General features: G+C 34.9%; 1 pseudogene across 1 annotated transcript in view; it reads right to left on the bottom strand.

Annotated features, from left to right (window-relative positions):
- LOC143252754 (solute carrier family 2, facilitated glucose transporter member 1-like) overlaps positions 1-24348 on the bottom strand; it is a 30648-nt pseudogene extending 6300 nt beyond the window's left edge. The window contains exons 1-6 of the transcript XR_013029125.1: positions 24203-24348; positions 7779-7877; positions 3486-3771; positions 2377-2547; positions 1611-1717; positions 532-620 (exon numbers count right to left, since the gene is read on the bottom strand). The product of XR_013029125.1 is annotated as a solute carrier family 2, facilitated glucose transporter member 1-like (transcript). The remainder of the gene's footprint in view (positions 1-531; positions 621-1610; positions 1718-2376; positions 2548-3485; positions 3772-7778; positions 7878-24202) is intronic.
- Between the last annotated feature and the right edge of the window lie 807 nt (positions 24349-25155).

The raw sequence follows: 25155 nt of genomic DNA, 5'->3' as shown, positions 1-25155 counted from the left end.
TACAAATTTGTGATTTCACATTCCGTGCATTGTAGTTTTTATGGGTGTTTTTTTACAATTATATCAAGGGAAACAATTTTTCATTTTTAATATAACCTTTCATTAATAATAAATTTACATTTTTGTGAGTTTAGGTCATTTGAAATTAGTCTCAACAATTAATCTTTTTCCTCCAATAGTTAAAACAAAATGTCATTATTTAATAATGAATTCTGTTAAATGTTACCATCATTATTCACCAAGTTTTTAAGTAATTACTAATATATATCTTTTTTAAAGGTTGTTTTCTTATTAACACAACTGTAGTGATAAAACGTATAAATTACATGATAAATCTGACTGACTGTTGTATATCAGTTTTTCCAATCTCTTTTCACTAAAAGTTACCTAAAACAGTTGAATCAGCAGGATTTTCTAAATATGTTCAAATGGTAAATTATATTCATAAATATTATGTTTCAGATAAGGAAAAATTAAATAAATACAAATCAAAATTTTAATAAATAAGTAAAACTGGTTGTCCAGTCATACCTTTGGTACCATTTTCGTAGCTTCATACTCTGACCGCATTTCATCCATTTCATCATGGACTTCAATTGTACCTCTGAACCAAGTCAAAGCTAAAAGGTAAGACATTAAACTGTTTTTATGATGATTTGCAAAGCACCACCAAAGTAGGTAAACACTTACAGGTGAACAAATTTATGCATATTATATTGTGGAAAAGTTCACTTATTACTTTATCTTATATTTACTTAAAAATATTTTACCAAGCAAAACACTTTAGAATGACTAATGGATAATTATATTTATTTCTGTACCTGTGGTAGTTTTCGTAAGAAAGAACTTAAATAATATCTGTTTACAATATATTCTAAAGCCACTGAAAGTTTACACTTTTTATAATATTAAAGAAAACATAATATACAGTCATCCATAAAATATATTGATAAGATGAAATAAATACAGACTAGAAAAATCTCTAGCTTTGTTTGTTTTGATATTTCGCACAAAGCAACTAGAGGGCTATCTGTGCTAGCCGTCCCTAATTTAGCAGTGTAAGACTAGAGGGAAGGCAGCTAGTCATCACCACCCACCGCCAACTCTTGAGCTACTCTTTTACCAACGAATAGTGGGATTGACCGTCACATTATAACGCCCCCACGGCTGAAAGGGCGAGCATGTTTGGCGCGACGGGGATGCGAACCCGCGACCCTCAAATTACGAGTCGCACGCCTTAACACGCTTGGCCATGCCAGGCCCCTCTCAGATTAAACAAAACAAATAATTGTTAATGTTTGGGGCGAATATATCAAAATGTGTTTTCAATGGTACTACAGTGTACGCTTGTATAAATGTTACTTTACGCTGTAATTTTCAACAAACTATTATGTTCACATAAAAAATATTAATGCGATAATCTTAGAAACCATAAAAAAACATGATCCTGCTGAACATTAAATATTAAATATAATAATTAATAACGCTCTCATCTACTTCTAAACTAAATAAAGCTACTGTTCATTATGAACTAATTGTGCTGTTATAAATGTATTGTCTATGGTTATGATTCAGAACTACTGATATAATGAACATGACCAATAACTCACCTTTCTGAGCAGCTACCTCTTTACCTTGAAAGATTAAGATGTACCTTGGAGATTCTGGACACAATGGCATTACAGCCAACATAAAATTGCTGGGATGATTGTTACGCCTGAAAAAATATCGTTAACTTTAAATATACTTTTATAAAGAACTACACAGCTAAGAAAACAAAAAGGAAAGTGAATTACACAGCTAAATAATCAGCGTTTATGTAATACTAACTGACAAACCCAGATTAAGGTATGGGCTTACCGGGCTGAAGCCCAGAGTCTCACACTAGTTAGAGGAACTCAAGCTATAACTATAAATGTATCACATGTTGAGAGTCTGTTTCGATCTGGCCTTGTTAACTGCACCCTATTTAATTAAAAAAGTTGTGTCGAGAAACGTCTGCAGTATTATTTTACAAACAATAAGTAAGTCATTTAAGACTACATAATTGTTTACTAGTTTATTACTGATTTGTTTATAAAAGTTTAACAACTGAGATTCACTTGTAAAGAATGCTTTTCCATCACTTGTTTTAGAATTTTCATTTCAATTTATAAAAATTGGTATTATTAGATGGCGCTAGTTGAACCAAACCAAGGGGTTCTAAAATTGCGGATACTTGCATTCTATGATACTTAAAAGCTCTCAGTAGATTATGAAATAAACTCGTCTTTATTTCAAACACATGTACAAGTTTCTGATTATAACAAATCAAAGAAGACATTTTCTAACATTTTTTCCTACTCTCTCTAAATGTGAATTTAATTTCTAACTTACCAAAAACATACGGCCAGTGTTCTTCCGTTCCTAAGACTTGTGGCAGGCCCAGAATCTGGGAGATTAAGATAGTAATTGTAATTACTAATTGGTAAATGGTTCCTACAGCCCCTCGCAGGTGAATGGGTGAAACCTCGGTCAAATACATGGGAACTAAGCCTGCATTTAACCCTAAATAAAAGAAGAGCGTGTGTTTAGCATTCTTGGATTGTAATAACAAGTACATAGGTATTACAGTGATCGCATATTTTTGAAACATCTAATTATTTTGTAAATGCCATTAATTTTTTAATTATTTAATGATATTAAAAGTTCAGAGTGATACATATTAAACAAACCAAATAATACATAGTCATTATAAACCTAACATTTTTTTTATAAATTTTAATTATAACCGATGAAAACATGGCCCATCCTAACTACGATTTTTGGGTAGCCCGCAAACGTTTATAAAGACCCTTAAAAACAGTATCATCTAGTCTTCGCTGGGCTCCTGAGTTCTATCCTTGATTGTGATCTCTGTTGCATGGTACTCAGACAAGTGATACACACACGTACATATTTTTAAAAAGTTGGGTCTATTTGTCCGCCTTTAACATCTACAGTTTTTGACCAACCTTAAACTTAGCATGCACCCTTACTATACATGGGACATTGGTATCTAGTGCTATTCTGAACTCTACTATGACATGAGGAGTGACAGTGGTGGTCCAGTGTTTGGACCTATCATTCCTGGGATACTTATTTGTTCCCTACACTATTCTGTAGATTTGTTCAAAGTTCGAAAGCACCCTGGAGGATTACAAAGGGGTCGTTATTTGGAACTGGCCCCATATATCATCACCAGCAGGCCTCTATTCTATGCCTTCTTCGTGCGTTCAACCGAACGGGTGTGTTAGCTTGCATTTGTAAACTTTTATTTGCCAATTACTAGGCAACTATCTGTCACGGTGATGCTTATTTACGGGGTTTGAATGAAAGTAACGTCTTTGACTTGACAATCAGTTACATAACGATCTTTTTTCACTCTACAAAATGTCTTTGTCGAAAATTATAAAGGAAAATACAGAAACACGAGACTAATATTTTTATTTTATTTTTTTACGAACCTGAATTCAGACCGATGAAAAACCGGCCCATTATAAGCATTTCATATGATCGAGCCATTTTAGAGAATCCCATTAGGGCTCCGGCAATGAAGACGAAAATGTTGTTCAACAGTAACCCTCCTTTCCGTCCAAACTTTTCAGAAACATATGCGGTTCCTAAAGCCCCCACCATTCCACCTATGCAGAAGATGGAAACCATGATGGAGAAAATCATGGTGACCGTTTGCTTTCCAGCCACTTCATCAAAACGTTCAAAATATGTGATGTTAATAAAGTCCATTACAAGCTGAAAATACAAAAATTTTATTCTAGTTAACCAATAACAAATAAACTTAAATAAAAGACACTCTGTTGAAGTTTTTGCAGTACATCTACTAATGTTTTTATTAAATAACCACGATTATTTGTAGGATTCTTGGATACCACTACCTGATGTAAATGAAATAATGCCTCTTGAATCGGCGGCAAAACAAATCAGAATTTAATTAACATTTTCTTCATCAATTATTTTTAAATAATTGAAAATCATAAGTTTTATCTATCAAAAAGTTTCTGAGTTTTAACAAGTGCTTTGTAACTATTTTGAGCAACATATTTTTAATGTGTAATCTGTGGCAGATCCCCGTCGCACCAAACATGCTCACCCTTTCAGCCGTGTGAGCGTTGTAATATTACGATCAATCCCACTATTCGTTGGTAAAAGAGTAGCCCAAGAGTTGGCGATGGGTGGTGATGATCAGTTGCATTCCCTCTAGTCTTACACTGCTAAATTACGGACGGCTGGCGCAAATAGCTCTCTAGTAATTTTGCGCAAAATTCAAAAGCAAAAACTGTGTTAGAAACTTGTCTTTTTGGATATGATTTAATAAAAAAAAAAAACATTTTCTTGCTTTTAGCCGCGGTTATCGTACAGAACGGCTCTGACTTTTTGTTCTTGTTTTCAAGTACAAACCTCAAGCTCATAGCTCCGTAACCTATTTATCGATTTGAGATCTAATTACAGTTTTGAGCTTAGGAGGTTAAATCCTTAATATATGATGCATTTAACCATGATCAAGGTCTCAAAGATTAATTCATTCTAATCCTGCGTAATAGAATTGCAGTTCTAGGGTAGGCTTGTAGAGTTTGTTTGTTTGTTTGTTTTTGGAATTTCGCACAAAGCTGCTCGAGGGCTATCTGTGCTAGCCGTCCCTAATTTAGCAGTGTAAGAGTAGAGGGAAGGCAGCTAGTCATCACCACCCACCGCCAACTCTTGGGCTACTCTTTTACCAACGAATAGTGGGATTGACCGTCACATTATACGCCCCCACGGCTGGGAGGGCGAGCATGTTTAGCGCGACTCGGGCGCGAACCCGCGACCCTCGAATTACGAGTCGCACGCCTTACGCACTTGGCCATGCCAGGCCGGCTTGTAGAGACCTTGATAAGTAATAAAATTGAATCTGGTGTACACGTGGAACCTGGTTTTGTTTGTAATTAAGCACAAAGCTACACAATGATCTATCCCTACTCTGCCCACCACAGGTATCGAAACTCGGTTTCTAGCTTGTGACTTAGCAGGAGTATTCCTGTGCCACTGGGAGGTTGGGCACGTACACAAAAATATAGCTAAGAAAAAAAAAAAAAACAACAAAAGATCTCATAGATTAATTTACAATAATCCTGTCTAAAATAATTTCAAGTACCACTGCTATTGTTTCCCGGTGAGGCAGCGGTAAGTCTTTAAAATTACAATGTTAAAATCAGGGGTTTGATTCCCTCCGGTGGAGACAGCAGATAGCCCGATTTGGCTTTGCTATAAGAAAACATATACAGCGACAATTGAGACTTCCCTCTTTTATTTTGTTAACCACACCTAGTTATTCGTAATTCTGAAGTGATTGTATTAAAATAAAGCAGCTTGTCAACATCACCCACAGCCAGCTCTTGGACAAATAGAGGTTTAACCGTTACTTTCTTGGCGCATCCATAGAACAACGATTTGCGCATCACGAACTCTCAAATTCACGCTCTAGGTTCCCTATTACTAGGCCACACCTACGGAGTCAAAAGGGGTTGCCAAGGCTTGACAAATTTGTCGACAAGGGGAATAAATGTAAGGGCTCAATTTACTTTTGTGTGGGGAGCATCTTTTGTTGCTACTTTACTGGCCATGCCGACCTTCTCGTTTTTCCACAACTAAAATGCCTACATATCTATCTATGTTTAAATTTATGAATATAGTATGTTATATCTTTATAAGTAGATCGTGTATTGTAATAGGTTGGCACGCCCGTTGTAAGCTTTATACGAATCGTGTTAGTTCACCTTTAGGCCCGGCATGGCCAGGTGGGTTTAGGCGTTCGACTAGTAATCTGAGGGTTGCGGGTTTGAATCCCCGTCACACCAAACATGCTCGCCCTTTCAGTCGTGGGGGCATTATAATGGCCAATCCCACTATTCTTTGGTAAAAGAGTAACCCAAGAGTCGGCGGTGAGTGGTGATGACTAGCTGCCTTACCTCTTGTCTTACACTGCTATATTAGGGACGGCTAGCGCAGATAGCCTTCGCGTAGCTTTGCTCGAAATTAAAAGAAACAACAAATAGTTCACCTTTTTCAAAGCTTACTGGCGTTCCCAGGTTATCGGATCTTTATTTCATAATCCGTTTAATTTTCCTTTATTCTGCATTATTTCTTAACGTAATGTAAACAGTATTTAATTAGTTCAGTTCATCATGCTAACTTCTTTTAAATCGACACATGCTACAGCCTTTTATTACTGTTTTCTATGAAAGCTGATTAAGTTAAAGGTAATTATTGTTAGCTTTGTAGTTAAGCTATGCTCTTGGTTACATGTAACTGACCTGCTCACCGTGACACAATTTTAATGAAACGTGTTTCTGGGAGATATCCAATAAAATATTTGTTTTTATTACACGACTTATATCACTAAACACTGACTGACTTAACAACAACCTCGATTAATCACTAACATATTATTTCATTTGTTTTTTGAAACAACATTGTTACTTTTTTATAAATTAATATCCTCATACATAGAAAATAATATAAATATATATAAAATGTATTACCTAAAATGCATTTCTTTTCTATGTTAACACAAATAGGTACTGATAATCTATCACGACATGTTGCATGTTAAAAGTACCGCAATACCTTTTCTTCTAAATATGGGCGTGTACAAGGGAAGCAAACAGGGATCTACCCCCTCCACCAATACCTCTATTACACAGACTCTGTTGTTTTTGATGAGTGCAATGCTGTTTATTTCTTATGCATATATTTTAATAGGGTTATGTGTGTGTGATTATGTTTTAGGTATAGTGGTGGGGATCTCTTTGAAAAAAACACATGGAATAACCACCCACTTTGAATGAACAAACAATATTTAGATTTTCTTCTTTGTCTAGCAATTTATAGCAGTGATTGAAACTTCGCTGCCTCCTCGAACATTTTGAAAATTAATAAAAAGGAATATTGTCACTCCATCAGATTACAGCAGTAATTAAGGCTTTGAGGTTTTGTAATAGTTTGGTTGTTTTAATTACAAGCTACACAGTGGGACGTCGATGCTCTGCCCACAAGTATTGAAACTGTATTGATAAGATGGCTGGTATGGATATTAAAATTTTAAAATAAAGAACAGAGCAACGTTTCAACCATCTTAGGTCATATTTAGGTTATTTTAATTAAAGTTTTAATACCTATATCAGCCGTCCTACGAATACATTTTTACTTCAAGTGGGTTTCTTGTCATCATGAAGTATTGAAACTTATAGCGTCGTGGGGGGTGGGGATCAAAGGTTTTGCCACATACAGCACGTTACATCAGTGATGAGCTTGTCTTCGTGTTTATAGGATGTTTTCAGCAGTGAATTAACACGCTAATGTGGTTTTTCTATTCTATATAGAAAAGTTCACAATTAAAGTTTGATTACTTTAACTAGTTGTATACAAAATCTTAATCATTTTACCACATTGGTGTTAATAGGATAAACGTTCTCGCAAAGAGAATAAGTTATGCAGTTATTCATTTTCTTATCTAAATATTCTTGTTCTGAAAATATATTGAATACTCACGTTGTAAAATTAAAAAAAGGAATAAAAAGGAAGCGATAATTAAAATTCACACGTGTAATTTGATAGAAGAGATAATCTATGTTTTATGTGAATAGTATTAATTATTTTTATCACTTGTCGATAGGGAAGACATACGACGAACCATACGGTTAATTCTTATTACGAACAAGTGTTGTAGATATTATTTTTAGATCACTGGGATAGTTACTTACTTCCTGAGGAGCGTTCACAACACCTGTATTGTAGCCATGTTGAAATGCTGATCCTAATGCTGCTGCAACAATAGCAAACGCCAGGTGGCCTGTTATACCCTGGAGAAATGAATTTTAAAGGTTGTTTAGATTTTGTTAATACACACCTATTACAGACCTATTAATGAAATTTCGACTTGAAAAAATGCTAGTGGTGACGTTACCCAGCTTAACACAAAATTGTAAAAAAAAAATAAAAAACACGAGTGTAATATGATATATTACGCGTTCTGAAATTTTGAACAGGAAAAACACATTTACTGGTCAGCATTTCTTGGGTCCACCAGTCACGAAGTTATCTACGATATTTTTTGTTGTTTGTTTTGTTTCAACCGGATCAAAGGTTAAGTTAGAGATGGCGAAGATGTACTGTTACATAAATAAGTGGACTAAATGCTTGTAACATACGTGTATTCCGTTAAGTATATTAAAATATACAAAAATGTTATGTTACCAGTGTTACTTGAAATAATAGGAAGTTTTTAGTCAGCTATAACGATTGATATTTATTATTTTCCTAGTCTAAATTTTCACTGCAGTAATAAAAAAGTTTTATTTTTACAAGTTATTATATGTGTACGTGTACAAATATACATATATATATACATACACACACAAATTAAAATTGTAAACTTTCTGTCACGTGATAGAAGAATTTCAAGCTTCCAATAAGAGAGAAACGAAATGAAAGTTGTGTACGTAACATACATAACTGAAAATATTAATCCAGTACTTATTCTGGATTACCTTCTTCACAAGCTTCGTGAGCGAGGTTTGATGTGCAACCGAAGGTCTAATTTAATTCAGGATAAAATGTATACGTTTTTTTTAAGTATCTAAAGTTGTTTGCTCATAGAAAACGAAAGTCACTCTCAATTTCCTTCAAGGATAGGTTAAAAAATATTATTTGGCGTCTGGCCAAAGCAACTGAGAAATGAGTCTTCAACCAATAAAAAGAGAGAATCCTGGAGGCTTGATGTACACGTACAACAAACCAGTTTTTTTCTTCAGAGGTGCGTCTGCTTCAGCCAATAGTAAGACCAATACAACGAATCGATAAATGTATAGCTTTATGCAGCGTGGACAGCATGTGGCACCAGAAACGCCATGTTTTCCAGAATGTACTTGTTCTCGAAATGTGTATTAACTCAGATAATATCAATTTCTATGGTAATGAAAAATTTTGAAACAATTCAGGCGAATACTTAAAAACTGAACTAACGACATTTGCTTAATAGGTAAATATTCTTTAGGTGGTTCCCTAACTTCTTGCAGACCTATAAATACAACTTCGAGTTGAGAGAAAAATGCTAGTGGTAATGTTACCTAGTTTAACAAAGAAATGCACAAACACTAAGTGAACATGTATAAATACAAAGGTAATTAAGCACTTAAAGAAACATAACGTCTGTACACATAATTTTGTACTTAGAATTGTACCACGAACGCTTTAGAAATACTAGTATCTTATGAAATAAAAATATTAATAAATATAAATGTTTTAAATTACGAGTTTAAAACTCAAGACTGCATATTTACTCCATTAATGCAAGTATTGCTTTTACCCGTTTTAATTTTCCGTTTATTTTTTACTGAACTAAACTAACAGGTTTTTTTCATTAACACAGGACATGAAACAACTGTACAGAAGAAAACATCTATTAGGCTTCTTAAACAATAACATTGATCTGTTTATCTTATATATCCTTGTTATTACTGGAAACGTTATCAAACATGGACACTTCAGTATTATAACACTAAAAATTCATGCTCCAACATTAGGGGTAAGAATTTGCAGCAAGTTTGCATTTTTTACCGAAAATATAGAATCAAACTCGGACTTTTAGAATTACACAGCTTGCTCTAAGTCTAGAAATTTTTAACTATCTACCTCTGAATGTGAAATGATACATGTAGGAAATATTAGTTGCAACGTATTTTTCAGAGCACAGTATCAAACTCTAAGGAAGAAATAAAATCAATATGAACAAAACATCCTAAATGCTGTTACTTACAGATCTTGCAATATAAGGCATTGTTATCTTATTCTCTTGGCACTCGGAAACTCTTAATCAACCTCTAATATGTTGTGAAAAACAAAGTCTCACATATACGTGTAAAATTTACAATGAATATGCCGACTAAGGGCACAATCTGTTCAGATATAACGTGCCACACACACATATCTATGACGTCATAGCTACCAGCAAATCAACATGAAACACACCTCCGCTGAAAACAGACACACCCTCACTTAGGTGTACTCACGTCGGTACATCTACGTGGTTTCGTCATACATTTTCGTCTCATCACAGAAAAATGATTTTAAAAAATTCTTATTTTAAACAACGTTACTTTGAATTATTATTATTTGTAATTGGTGTATTTTTTAAATTTTATATAAAGCAAGTTGTTTATTTGTATTATAATAATTCGCACTGTTTAAATCAAATATACTTGTCATGAGAACACATATTTTATGGGTCAGTATTAGAATTTATTTTTGAATACATTTCATTTTCTAAATACGCGATTTCCTCTGAAGCCGTTGCAGGGAAAGGCTAGTTTGCCATCACTTTCGGTCATGCCTGCTAAGAAAATCCAGTACATATCAAATTTCCAAGTTTCTCTAAATGCTTGCCCGGCATGGTCAGGTGGGATAACGCGTTCGACTCCTACTCTGAGGGTCGCGGGTTCGAATCCCCGTCGCACCAAACATGCTCGCCGTTTCAGCCGTGGGGGCGTTATAATGCGACGGTCGGTCAATCTGACTATTTTTTGATGAAAAGAGTAGCCCAAGAATTGGCGGTGGGTGATGATGACTAACTGCCTTCCTTCTAGTCTTACACTGTTAAATTAGAGATGGCTAGCGAAATTCGAACCCACGACCCTCAGATTACGAGTCGAGTGCCTTAACCACCTGGCCATGCCGGGCCAGTAGTTTCTGTAGCGATGGTTTAGCTAACTTAGATAAATATAAAATAAATTTAGTAGTTTTTGTAGCGATGGTTTAACTAACATAGATAACTACTGTAATAATAATACGTCCTTTCTTACTAATTGAAAACATCATATCTCATTTAATCTAAATTTGTCTCCCTTTCTCTTCTTCCTCGTTCAAGTTTGTTTTTACATTAGAATCTGTATGTACTTTGAATAAGCAAGATTTAAAAAACAACAAAATAAAGTAGATACGTTACACATATAGGCTTAACTTAATTTTTTATGATTTATCAGATGCAATTCTGATATCGAAGCTTAAAAATGCACCATACCACATTGGTCCACCGCGTGGACAGCGGTAAGTCTACGTTGAACACAGCAGATAGCCCAATAATGGCTTTGCTGTGAGAAAACCACACACACCGTTCATAGAGGGCGTCACAAGACACGCCCACGCAGTCTGTTGAAATTGCCACTGTAGAAGTTGATGCTTTAACTTCAGTAATAAAGTGTTTAAATGATGCATTGGATTTCTGGGAGCATAATTTAATAGCTTTAAGAGAATAAGTAATAAGTCATTTAACATTATCAAAGTATTTGGTATACTTCGAGAATGAATCCATTCGTGTTAACTGGAACTATGAGTGAGGCAGGTGTCCGATTAGGTACTAATTTTACGATGAATCGGATAATGAGATAACATTTTCACCAACAGATTATCTCAGAACATTATGCAGTCATAATATTATTTGCACCTGTATTACAAATAGTAGATATTGCATCATCTAGCCAACTGGTACTTTCTACCAGCTTCTAAACGCGGTAGCATTTTCACTGATGTTAGATAATGGGGCCCATGGTAGTTATGATACACAGAGCTATTATTTGGTTTAAGTAAACATCACACACATTCGTTGTGTTGTTATAAATGCCACAGGTGGTCAGTGTCTCTGTAGCTTTTGTTTGTTCAGTTTCGCGAAAAGTTATATGAAGGTTACCTCCACAAGCCGTCCCTAATCTAGAAGTAAGGTAGCTAGTGAACACCATCCACCTTTAACTATCAGGCTTCTCTAATAGAATGGTGAGATTAACAGTAACATTGTAACACCCTCAAAACTGAAAGGGCGAACATATCTGGTGATAAGATTTAAACCTGCTTCCCGCAGATTGCGAGTCGAGTGTTCTAACCACCAGGCCATGCCAAGCGGGTAGCAACAGTAATGACAAGCACAATCTGGACAGCAGTTTCAGCGAGGGATCGGTGGTGTAAAGCAGTGTCTCACGTTCCAACGTGCCCTTAAAGAGCCTACAATAATCATTTACTCATGTAGAGCTCTATATCCTCCTGCACTTCCTTGTTATTTTTTGCAAACAATGGCCAAGTAACTAGTTCAATACTACCCTACAATGAAATGATATCTTAAGCCAGCGGAACATGTTCAAAACGTATAATCACATCTATTATTTGATAGGAAAATATCCGAAACCAATTAGATATCAGGAACTGGATATACGAATTTGATATTTGACCAAGTCTGCTATTTCTTCCATCCCTAATGACTTCCTTCCTGTTAAGTACCTTCTTTTACCCAGTAATAGTTCTTATTTCCTGGTGTTTATATCCCAAGGGTAATTCCAGGTTTGTAATTACTTTACGTGACATTTTTACCAAAATACCATGACCCAATCAAGAGCAGGCCTTAAAAATCCAGCTCTCAAGTGCTGAAAAGCCTTATATTTCAAACAGATGTAGTGTGATCAAACTTCGTAGTCCTGAGGTGACAGAGATTCTGATTTGTCTGTCTACATAAACACCTGTAAGAAAGTTAATGAATTATATTTCAACAGTTATGATCTTGTAGTAATTAAAATATTTGTCCAGTCTTGCCTAGTTCATTCTCATATCAAAGTGCTTCGAAAAACATAAAACTAGTAGAATCGTTTCGAAGTACGGTGTTCCTGATAGCTTAATACTGTCGTACCAGCTTTTAAAGCACAGCCTAACGCCTACACTTTACATTATAAATAGTTTGTAAACTTTTAAACCATAATTCAGTCTACATAGCTGAGAAGTGTATGTCAACTTTTAAAATTCTGTCTATATAGTCGGTATTTGTATGCCAATTTTTTAAGTGTCATTCCATCTTAGTAAGATGCTGACCTGTCAACTAAGCAAAATTTAATCTTAACATTTTCTACTAACATGTCAACTTGTAATTTATCTTTCATCCATGATCTTATAATGGTATGCCAGCTTTAAAGCAGAGTTCAACATTAATAGATGACACTAATATGCCTACTATTTTAAAGCAGCGTTCAGCCTTGATACTTTATATTTGTATGACATATTTTTAAAGTAATGGATGGCCCGGCATGGTCAAGCGCGTTAAGGCGTGCGACTCGTAATCTGAGGGTCGCGGGTTCGCATCCCCGTTGTGCCAAACATGCTCGCCCTTTCAGCCGTGGGGGCGTTATAATGTGACGGTCAATCCCACTATTCGTTGGTAAAAGAGTAGCCCAAAAGTTGGCAGTGAGTGGTGATGACTAGCTGCCTTCCCTCTAGTCTTACACTGCTAAATTAGGAACGGCTAGCACAGATAGCCCTCGAGTAGGTTTGTGCAAAATTCAAAAACAAACAATCAAAGTAATGGATCAACTATTGATTTACCAGGTGTTCCAAATAACAACTCCAGTTTTATGTGGGTGTATTATATATGCTATTTTTCTATCTTCATAATTTACCTCCTAATAATTATGGTACCTTGTGAAGACAGTAAATTAGAAGGCTTGGTCTACAAATATTATATTTATTTGAAAAAAAACGTGGGTTACAAATAATTCAACTCCTCATTTTTTGTTGGCCATAGAGTACAAGCAACAGAGTAGAACAAGGTAAAATAGTTGTTGGAAGCATCATAGTCAATTAGTCTCAATTAATTTTTAAATCTGATTATTGACGCTATAGATGGTGAAATATAAAATTCTGCGTTAAACACCAACAGAATTTTATTGTGTCGCTTATTTCTGGGGCAGAGCTTACTTAAACACCAGCAGAATGTCATTGTTTTGCTTATTTCTGGCACAGAGCTTACTTAAACACCAGCAGATTTTATTGTGTTGCTTACATATAAGTGTGTAAGCTTAACAACTGGTTATTAAGTCGAGTATTACGGTAGCTCTTCAAATAACAGTAATGTGTATATATGTATAGTATAACAAATAACGGTAATGTGTGTATATGTGTATAGTATAACAAATAACAGTAATGTGTGTATATGTGTATAGTATAACAAATAACAGTAATGTGTGTATATGTGTATAGTATAACAAATAACAGTAATGTGTGTATATACAGTTACGACGAAAAGTGTTCGCACCCCTGCGTCGTGAGTAGTTTTTTACTCATAACTTAAAAAGTATCACGATTAGGATAATGAAAGTATAGTATATTATAAATATTGCAGTAACACACATCTACATATATTTGTATTTAAATTGAAAGACAAATAAACTGTTTATAAACAAATAACCAAACATAGGAGGAGCAGAAAGTGTTTACACATTTCAGAACGTGTAAAAAAACTAATATTTCCGAAAAATTTTGTTTAGTTTGGCGAATAAACTACATTATACCATTTCAGAACTAGACACAGGGTTCATAATTATTTAAATTTAGCCAGCAAGAAATGTACTTCCGGCAATTTAGCGCCGTCTCCGTCATTATCTGCTTGGTCATCATGGCGAACAAGAAACAACTGTCCAGTGATTTAAAAACCGAATTATTGTAAAATACAAGTCTCGTGTGTCTCTTTCCGGTATTGCTACTCAACTTAATGTGCCAAAATCTACTGTTCAAAGTATAATTGCCAAGTTTAAGCTAACAGGATCAACTGCTAACCTCCCTCGTTCCGGACGCCTCACCACAATTCCATAGAGAACCAAGAGAAAGATTCTCAGAGATGTTAGTAGGAACCCTCGTTTAACACGTAATGACATACAGAAACTGGTAAGGGAAACTGAGGTTGAAGTAAGCACCTCTTCAGTTACGAACATGTTACGCTCTTCTGGGTTCAAACCATGCTGTCCTCGTAGAACTCCATATTTAAAGCCTGTTCATTTAGAAGCACGATTGAGGTATGCAAGAAAGCATGTAGATAAACCATTTGCCTATTGGAAGAGTATTCTTTGGTCAGACGAGACTAAAATCGAGCTTTTCGGCCACATTGATGTTCGCTATATTTTCCGTAAGAAGGGGGAACGAAATCTCCCAACGAACACCGTCCCTACAGTTAAACACGGAGGTAGCTCGATCATGCTATGGGGTTCCTTCAGCTCTTCTGGTGTAGGCAGCCTTCACCGCGTCAACGGAATCATGAAAACAGAAGAGTACGTTGATATATTAGGCACTTATATCAAGAATGATGCTCGGAACTTGCAGCTTGGGCGTCGTTGGATCTTCCAGCACGACAATGACCCTAAGCACACATCGAAATATGTACAATCCTGGTTACAGAGGAACCATATAAGCGTTCTGGAGTGGCCATCGCAGTCACCCGATCTCAACCCAATTGAAAACGTTTGGCATGAGTTGAAGACCAGGGTTCATCAGCGTCATCCGTAAAACTTGCAAGAGTTGGAAACCTTCTGTAAAGAAGAATGGAAGAAAATACCAGTCGAGTACTGTCAAACGATCATGGAGGGCTATGAGGAGAGATTGCGCCAAGTAATTCACCTAAAAGACTACACAACTGACCATTAAAGTGGACGCACGAACACTTTCTGCCCCTCCTATGTTTGGTTATTTGTTCATAAACAGAGTATTTGTTGTTAAATTTACATAAAAAATTGTGTAGATGTGTGTTAGTATAATATTTATAATATACTTTACTTTCATTATCCTAATCGTGACACTTTTTAAGTTATGAGGAAAAAACTACTCACGACGCAGGGGAAGGAACACTTTCTGTCGTAATTGTATATACTATAACAAATAACAGTAATGTGTGCATATATATATATATGTACTATTTCTTTTAACGATATAATATCACTTCTGATGCTATTAATCGTCCAGTTGGGTCAGATTTATAAAATAATAGTAAGATTCGGAGAATACTAGAGCAGTGTATCGAGAACAGACATCATTAGAAGACACTCTGGTTGTTATCATAACGACTGGATACTGTTAGCATATGTTGCCTGCACTAGATGTCCCCACATTCTTGTGACGAAATTGCTGGATTAATTAAAAACAACAAACGTTTTTTGGAAACATTCTATTTTAAAGAGTGATGATTCTTTTATTTTTAATTAAACCTTAAGTTACAGAATCAGCTATTTGTGTGTGTGTGTTTTCTTATAGCAAAGCCATATCAGGCTATCTGCTGAGTCTACTGAGTGGAATCGAACCCCTGATTTTAGCGTTGTAAATCCGAAGACTTACAGCTGTACCAGCAGGGGACTCAGCTATCTGATTTGTGCTCATCGCGGGTATCGAATCCCAGTTTTTGGCGTTATAGACTTTCATACTTACCGCTGAAACATTAGGGGGTGTGATAATAATAAAATCATTTTATCTGTCATTATTATGGTCTATGAATTACTGCCTGTTTTTTAGTATACTAGTATACTTTGTTAAATACCAGAGAAAATTCGATTCAGTTAATAATTTACATTAGCTTTATATTTGTTAGCTTTTAAAATGTCAGCAAGTGATGCATTTGTACTTGTTTGGGTGAAGTAGAAAATGATAAATTAATACAAATATTGATTACAGGTTTTTGTTTTCGGTTGGATTGAGCCTTTTTTTTTGTTATGGATTTGAGCAAGTAAAACGTTTAACCCATTAGTTAATTGGATAATTGAAAACCGTATTTAGGTAAAAACAAAAAAATAAATAAAAATTACAATTATCACAAATACAAGAGAAAATACTGTTATAAATTATTGTTAAGATATTTGGCAATATATCATAACTTTATCTTAGTTTACTATTGTAAGAAAGTCGAGAATTTCAGTATTTGTTTTATTAAACCTGAATGTAAACACACAGGATTGATCACAAAAACAAACAATAAAGTGTGGCATGGATTTAGTTTTCAAAGGAAAGAAACTTTCCCAAGCTCGGATATTCAGGGATGATACCATCCTTTTTGGCTTCCATCGTGATAATTTATTTGAAATTTAATTACAGAGAATAAATACGTATTATTTTAAAGCAATTTTGCCGTCATGAGATGAAGAAGTGTCTGGAGAGTTTCGTGGTAGACAGAAAAGAAAGGTTAATGGCTTCGACAATGAAAAGAAGCAAGTAGCCATATTTTCGACAAAACGTACTCCAACAAATATCCCTTAATGATGGTCACAGTGTGACTGGGATAATTAAGTCCAAGTGCCGGATTTATTACGATTATGATAGCAGTAGGGAAAGAACGTGGTTCAGTTACTCTGCCATTTAAACTCGTAATTGAGTGATTACAAATTTGAAGTTTGTTCGCGACATATTATGGTGTACTTTGGTAAGACACCTTACCCCAATTGTTTTAGCCTATCCAGCTGTATGGTGGATGGATCGGGATGGGGTGTTGAATTTTTGATTGACTGGCATTCCCTTCAGGAAAAATATGGCATCATTCTTATCCACTTGTGTCTATAAAAACCTGACTTCAGTACTGCTTCCTAAGCGGATTCTAGCGTTGTAAGTTTAGAGACTTACTATGCCACTGGAGGGGGTAAGCACAGGAGGAATTTTGCCTCTTTAATAACGACAGTGAGAAGTGTTATTCCGAGTGTTATAGAAGAAATGTTCAAATATACTCAATTAATAATTGCCATTATAAAGTCACAATTGCAGGAGACTCCTATAATAAATCCTGTAAAAATCGAATGTCAATTTCTTTTCTAGCCTGAGAATCACGCTTACTATGCACGTGTGCGAAGATTTGTTTGGCTAATGGTTATTAAATGCTAATAACTCTTCGTTCGAAACACCTAATGGTGGGACTAATATAGAATTTTTTTACACATATACAAACTAGTGTATTTATAAAAAAAGCAAGTGATCTCAGTAATTTAAACAGTTTATTTTTTGTAATTTTGATTTCTTTTTTCTGACTTCCACTAACAAAATCTTACAACTGAAGATTCCATTTAAAACTGTCATGAAAATTTATTTTCAGACTTTCTTGGCAGTGCATTCTGTTATCTTTCACAAACTTTATTTATAATCGATTTAATTAACTTGATACAATTCCAGAAAATGATAAATAATTTAAATAAAATATTTAACAATTCAGCTTTTTTCAATGTTTTACAGCGTCACAGTGAACAAGTTTTGTCTGATTTTCAAATGACTGCAGTAATCGTTTATGACCCTTTAACCCATTGATAAAGGCTTATTCAGGAGTGTACAGTTTATTTAATTTTATTATTTAAGTTCTATTTTAATCATTTGGGGATATGGTCTTAACCCTCTTATCTGTTCTGGATTTAGAGAAAACCTATGGAAAGTGCTATGGTAAAATAAAAATATCATAATTTTATGTAGACATGTTTTCTACGCTCTTCCACATTCTAAAATTCATATAACGTTTTTCAACATTTCCATACATATAAACAAACATACGTTGGTGTAAATGTAGAACATTGGTTGAGGAGGTAGTTAAATTCCTTTCATCTTAGTTACTTATTGTTCTGGATCCTTCACCTGTAGTATCACAAGAATATTCTCGTAGGAATAATTTCTGCAAAGCCAAACTTTCTATGCAAAACTAGACATTAATCTCTTTCTCGCTTAGGTCAGTTGATATTTCAGAAATATATCCTCTATCATTTCTCACTGGAAATAATCGACATTGATTTAGGTAACGCAAACGACTTGGAAAAGAATGACGTTATTGTTTCGTGTATATAATGCTGTATTTTCTCAGTCTGGGACAGTTTTATATGCTGATATTTCTGAGAGTCCTGTCTTCAGTAAAGACACCGTCTTTCGTGAATGCAGTCAAATTCGGGTTGTTTTTTAAAATAAAGTGTTTTTACTACAGTTTATACAATGTTCAGTCTCTTTCTTTTCTATAACTCAGTCAAAATCAAATAACTTAGATTATCTCCTTTAAAACATTTTATGTCGAGCTTGCTATTATTTTGCAAATTCTACTCAATTAGTATTAGAGAAATCAATAAAATTGAAAATACCACATGTCATGACTCTCAGACAGTTAGTGGTTTTATAGGATAATATACAATACAAAGATTTTTAAATTTGTTTTTACTCTATAGTTATACAGATCAAATCAGCTACAAGTGCATCTTGAAAATAGATTAATGTATTATATTTGTGTTATTAGCAATAATAAAGTAATAGACTAGACTAGAAGGAAATCATTTAGGCAACAGCATCCATTGTCAATTCTTGTTTGACCAATAGCCGCACTTAAAGCGCACACACGTACCAAAATAAAGACTGTATTTTTGGATTCCAAAAATCCAAAAAATCTTTGGATTCATAGTTTAGACGCAAAATGTTCTGAGCAACATCCGACCTCGAAATGCATTAAAAGCTGCAAAGCGCTAATTTGATGTTTGTTTGTTTTTTGTCATATAAATAAACCTCTAGAAAATATAATCTTAATTTGTTTAACTGTTGTATTAATATTTGAAAATAAACGTTGGTGTAATCAATATTCAAAAGCAGATTGATTAATTTTTCTTTAAATGGATGTGAAAAGGCTTGGAAAACAAAGCTTTCGAAATTATACATAAAATCAATTTTCATAGGTCGATCTAAAGGTCTACAAAAATGTTATATATAGAGATTAAACTATCAGCTTGGCGTAGCGTGTCCCACTGATTGACGGGCCTAATTATGGATCCGTTGGTCAATTATTTGCAATAATAATAATAAAAGATCATACCTTTATGGAGTTTGTTATATTTTCGTACAACACTGTTTAAGACATACGTTGTAGCATATTTTGCTCTAAGTTCTGCTAGACTCATAGTGGTATTATTTTACGACATAATTTTTTAAGCATATCAAGATGTGGAAAACAGTGATGATAAAAGAGGTATGCCCAAGCAACCAACTATGTTTTGCACCCATTCCTAAAATGTATCAATGACAAGATATAAATGAGTCTAGATCGAACTCGAGACGTTCCAACTAATATCATATTTTGCAAATTTCACTTAACATCGCTTATAGTTTATGTACTAATAAATCATTTCAGTCAAGAATGTTGTGGCCCTTGAAAAGTAAACCTACCATGGCCTCAGTTTTATTATTGTTACCGATATGTACATATATGTATGTATTTGCATCGATGCCCAATGAACAGGAATGTAAAATAATCCCAATGAACAGCAAAAGGTCAAGGAAGTTGATTTTATGACATATTAGGTGCACTTATACAAAAAACGAAAGAATGTTTTAAACGAAGAAATGTCATTTATTATAGATGGCACAGTCTTAAAAGAGAAGAAGATTTTCTTAATACGTACATACATATATATATATATGCATGTGTATATAAATTAACACCCCACACATCTATATATATATATATATACACACACATGGCTTTTTGATATCAACAAGGACATTGGTCACGTTATTGAAACTCCATAAACATTTAATATCTTTTACAGGAGTTTGTCTATGTGCAACTTTATCAAGAGTTTTGTTGCTCAGGTTAACTCTAATAGTTACACAAAAAGTGTTAAGTGTTTACAGTACACAGGTAAAATGTACTTTGCAAAACACGTAGTGCTGGTACTAATATTATCACAACAATCATTCTCTGTGCCATCTGGCTCGACAGGTGTACCCTTCCTATACAGTTATATATAACAACTACAAAGGTCGAGAATGAGAGTCAGGGGTGAAATTCTACTGGTGTACACTGGTGCTGAGTACCGAAACTTATTTTTTGAGGTACCAATACCGGTACCTAGTTGAGTTGCTTTGTCGTTTTTTATGTTTACACGTAATTATTATTCTTTTTTACAAACAGGTACACTTTACCTAACTCAGTACGTCTTTATTTTATTTTATGTTTTGTCTTTTGAGAATTTCACTCCTGATAATAATTATAACCAAGGAAGTCGTGGGAAGTTCTTTTGAGTAATTTGTTCGTGAACAACTTCTTTACAAGCATATTAATATGAATACCACCAGGTTACAATAACAATACGATTGAATATAAATTAAATAATAAATATAGCACCTCAGCAGATAGCATGATGTGGCTTTGCTGCAGGATTGGTTTGGCTTGGTTTATTTTAAATTTTGCGCAAAGTTACCCGAGAGCTATCTGCGCTACCCGTTCCTAATTTAGCAGTGTAAGGCTAAAGGAAAGGCAACTAGTCATCACCACCCATCGCCAACTCTTGGGCTACTCTTTTACTAACGAATAATGGGATTGACTGAAACATTATAACGTCCCCACGGCTGAAAGGGCGAGCATGTTTGGCGTGACAGGGATTCGAACCCGCGACCCTCGGATTACAAGTCACTTAGCAGGAACGCAGCTTTATCACATGATATAATAAGTTAGTTTCAAATATAATAGTAAAAAGATGTTTTCTTTATTGGAGTGAAATGTTTTATTAGAAATATTATGATTGATTTCAAGTTTCCTGTTGTTTTTGTGTTTAAATATGGTCAAAATACTGTCCTCCAAATGATTATGTAGCAGCTTCAAATGTAGACAACTGATAAACACGTGTTAATTTCTTTTCCTAACTTTCAAATAACTTTCATGTTACACCTCTCACCGAAATATAGTGAAAAACAAGGGAAACCAACAGGTTATTTGAATCCTTTACGCTGTTTAAAAAAAAAAACTATAAAAATCACCAACGTGGTGCTAAACATGTAATTAATTTTCTGAAAGTTACTCCATAATTTTTGGAAACGTGGGAATCATAAGTCAGATATTTTAGGAACACATGCGGTTTGCACCTTATCAAATCATTCTCAAGTGCAGGTTTACTATGTCAAGTTCTACAATCCAGATACGATACCTGATGACAAATATACAGTCATGTGAAAAAGTTAGGACATCCTATGAAAGCCTGTGCATTTTTGTAACATTTTTGGATATACAGATATTTAATCTCAATTTCAACAATATTGAGAGATTATAGGTATATAACTAAACAATTAAAACTGAAGAAAATACTTTTCAAGATCTTCTGTAAATGTAATTCTACAAAAATGCATATTCTGACTGAGGAACAAGTTAGGACACCCTACCCCTTAATAGCTAGTGTTACCCCCTTTGGCTGAAATAACTGCAGTGAGACGCTTCTTGTGGCAATCTACCAGTCTCTGACATCGGTCTGAAGAAAGTTTGCTCCACTTCTCAATGCAGAATTCTTTCAGCTGTAAGATGTTTGAGGGGTTTCTTGCATGTACAGCCCGTTTCAAGTCACCCCACAGCACCTCAATAAAATTAAGATCTGGGCTTTAACTCGACCATTCCAGGACTCTCCATTTCTTAGTTTTCAGCCAGTCCTTGGTGGATTTACTGGTATGTTTTGAGTCATTGTCGTGTTGCAGGGTCCAGTTCCGCTTCAGCTTTAATTTTCGTACAAATGGTCTCACATGATCCTCAAGCACCCTCTGATACACAGTAGAATTTATGGTGAATTCTATGATTGTGAGCTGTCCAGGTCCTGCTGCAGCGAAGCAGCCCCAAAACATGACACTTCCACCTCTATGCTTCACAGATGGTATGAGGTTCTTTCCCTGGAATGCTGTATTTGGTTTACGCCAAACATGTTCTCTGTTCTGGTGTCCAAATAATTCAATTTTGGACTCATCTGTCCAAAGAACATTATTCCAGAAGTCCTGGTCTTTGTCTACATTCTCTCTGGTAAACTTCAGTGTGGCCTTGATGTTTCTCTTAGAGATCAAAGGTTTCCTCATTGCACTCCTCCCATGCAAGTTAAACTTGCGCAGTCTCTTTCTGATTGTAGAAGCATGTACTTTCACATCAACAGTAGCCAGAGCCTGCTGTAGGTCCCGTGATAACATGTTAGGGTGTTTGGAGACCTCTTTTAGCATCTTGCGGTCTGCTCTCGGGGTGAACTTGCTTGGACGACCAGACCTGGGCATATAGGCAGTTGTTTTGAAAGCCCTCCACTTGTTGACTATTTTCCGGACAGTGGAATGGTTGATTTCAAAATATTTTGGGATCTTTTTAAATCCCTTATCAGACCCATAAGCTGCTACAATTTTCTATCTGAAGGCATCAGACAACTCTTTTGCTCTCACCATGGTGCTCACTCTCACTTCAACAGTCAGGAACACACCAAATTAAATGTCTGAGGTTTAAATAGGGCAAGCCTCATTCAAAATGCTGAGTAACGATCTTCTAATCATGTGCACCTGGTGTGATACACCTGTGTGTGAGTTGAGCCCTTTTAAGTGGGAATAAATGTGGGGGTGTCCTAAATTTTTCTTCAGTTAGAATATGCAACTTTGTAGAATTACATTCACAAAAGATCTTGAAAAGTCTTTTCTTCAGTTTTAATTGTTTAGTTATATTACTATAATCACTCAGTATTGTTAAAATTGAGATTAAATATCTATATATCCAAAAATGTTACAAAAAATACACAGGCTTTTATAGGGTATCCTAACTTTTTCACATGACTGTATAAGCACGTCATTCATCGTTCTTTTATTTCATCACACATATATTATTTTCATTTTATGGCTTTGAAGTGTGGACTGTGTAAGTTGCACAGAAGCTAATAGTCTGAGATTTTTAAAGAAAATTGTTATTTCTCAGTGTCTAGTCTAAGCAATCTAACTTGTAATGTTTGAACTGCAAATACATTAAGCCAAATTCACCAAACAGTAAGTTAAGATTCTTTTGTGTAGGTTAACTTAAATGTCATCTGAATGCTCGAATTATTTTCCTATCTAGAATTATAGCAAAGTAAATGAATCAGAAATTTACAAAAATAAATGGTTATGTGATAGATTCCTTTAAAAAATTTATTTTCAAGTGTTGAATATAAAACCACACGTGGGTGTATATAACTCATAATTAATTAGATATTTTTGAACTATATAAATACGTACCAACAGAAATATGTTGAAAATGTTGCGTACGATATCGTTTTCACTTTTTAATTAATTAAACGTTTTCGTACTATATAAATGGCGTTTAACTAAAAACACCTAAAGTAATATTTTAGGGAATATCAGAAGTGACAAAAACTTTCGTAGTTATGTAGTTGATTAATTTTTACTTTGTCATCATGACTGTCGAAATTCCTTCTCTATTGCTCTAAATGAACTGACTACTTTTACACATCGCAACAATGTATTATACTGGTCCTATATATACATTTCACTAGAAACTTACTCAAATAAACGTTATATTAATCACTTTCGTCACCAAAATCAAGCTAAGACTGGATCTTACCCGAAAGGGAGATTCGTAGTCACCAGTAGGCATTTCTGTAGGTGATGCTGAGGGTAAATAATTCCAACAAAACTGGTCAAGCAATCGCTCATGCATTTATTTTTTTTTGGTCCTATGGCGTCACATCGGGATCGAAAACGAGGCTCTTATCACATTTCTGCTTTCGTTGTATATATGGACTACCAGCTTCTGTCAGTAGACACTTATTGTATCACGTGTACAGAGTAATTGAGAGAGGGTTATGAAGACATTGTTGGACAGACATGCTAGCCAAGGTTAATATAACATAAATAATAAAATTATCATTGTTAAACTTCATACTGCCAGATTGTGTAGCTTAAACTTTATCATCAAAGAAACCAGTTGGTTGTTTCAAGAAGAATATGTTCATTGATGCGATTGTTACTTCTTAACCTTTACGAGTCTTTAAAATTTAAACTACCTTAAAAGTTTTTTGTTGTTGTTGTTTTTGGAATCTCGCACAAAGCTACTCGAGGGCTATCTGTGCTAGCCGTCCCTAATTTAGCAGTGTAAGACTAGAGGGAAGGCAGCTAGTCATCACCACCCACCTCCAACTCTTGGGCTATTCTTTTACCAACGAATAGTGGGATTGACCGAACATTATACGCCCCCACGGCTGGGAGGGCGAGCATGTTTAGCGCGACGCGGGCGCGAACCCGCGACCCTCAGATTACGAGTCGCACGCCTTACGCGCTTGGCCATGCCAGGCCCACCTTAAAAGTAAAATTATTTTCATGCTTTGCGTATAAGTTTGTTTTCTTTCTGCAGTAGGCAAAACCAAAAATACACACACACATATATTTGCATATATATCTATAAGTTCATTGGATTGTTTATTTGTTAAACATAAAGCTACCCAATTAATGACAACTTACATTGCCGTTTATGAATACACGAAAATATTAATTCAATATGGGATTAAACTTTGCCAT

This window comes from Tachypleus tridentatus, chromosome 1 (genome assembly GCF_004210375.1).
Source record: "Tachypleus tridentatus isolate NWPU-2018 chromosome 1, ASM421037v1, whole genome shotgun sequence".
In the NCBI taxonomy this organism is placed as follows: domain Eukaryota; kingdom Metazoa; phylum Arthropoda; class Merostomata; order Xiphosura; family Limulidae; genus Tachypleus; species Tachypleus tridentatus.
Note: the sequence above shows the minus strand (reverse complement) of the source record. Positions and strands in the feature narration are given on the sequence as shown.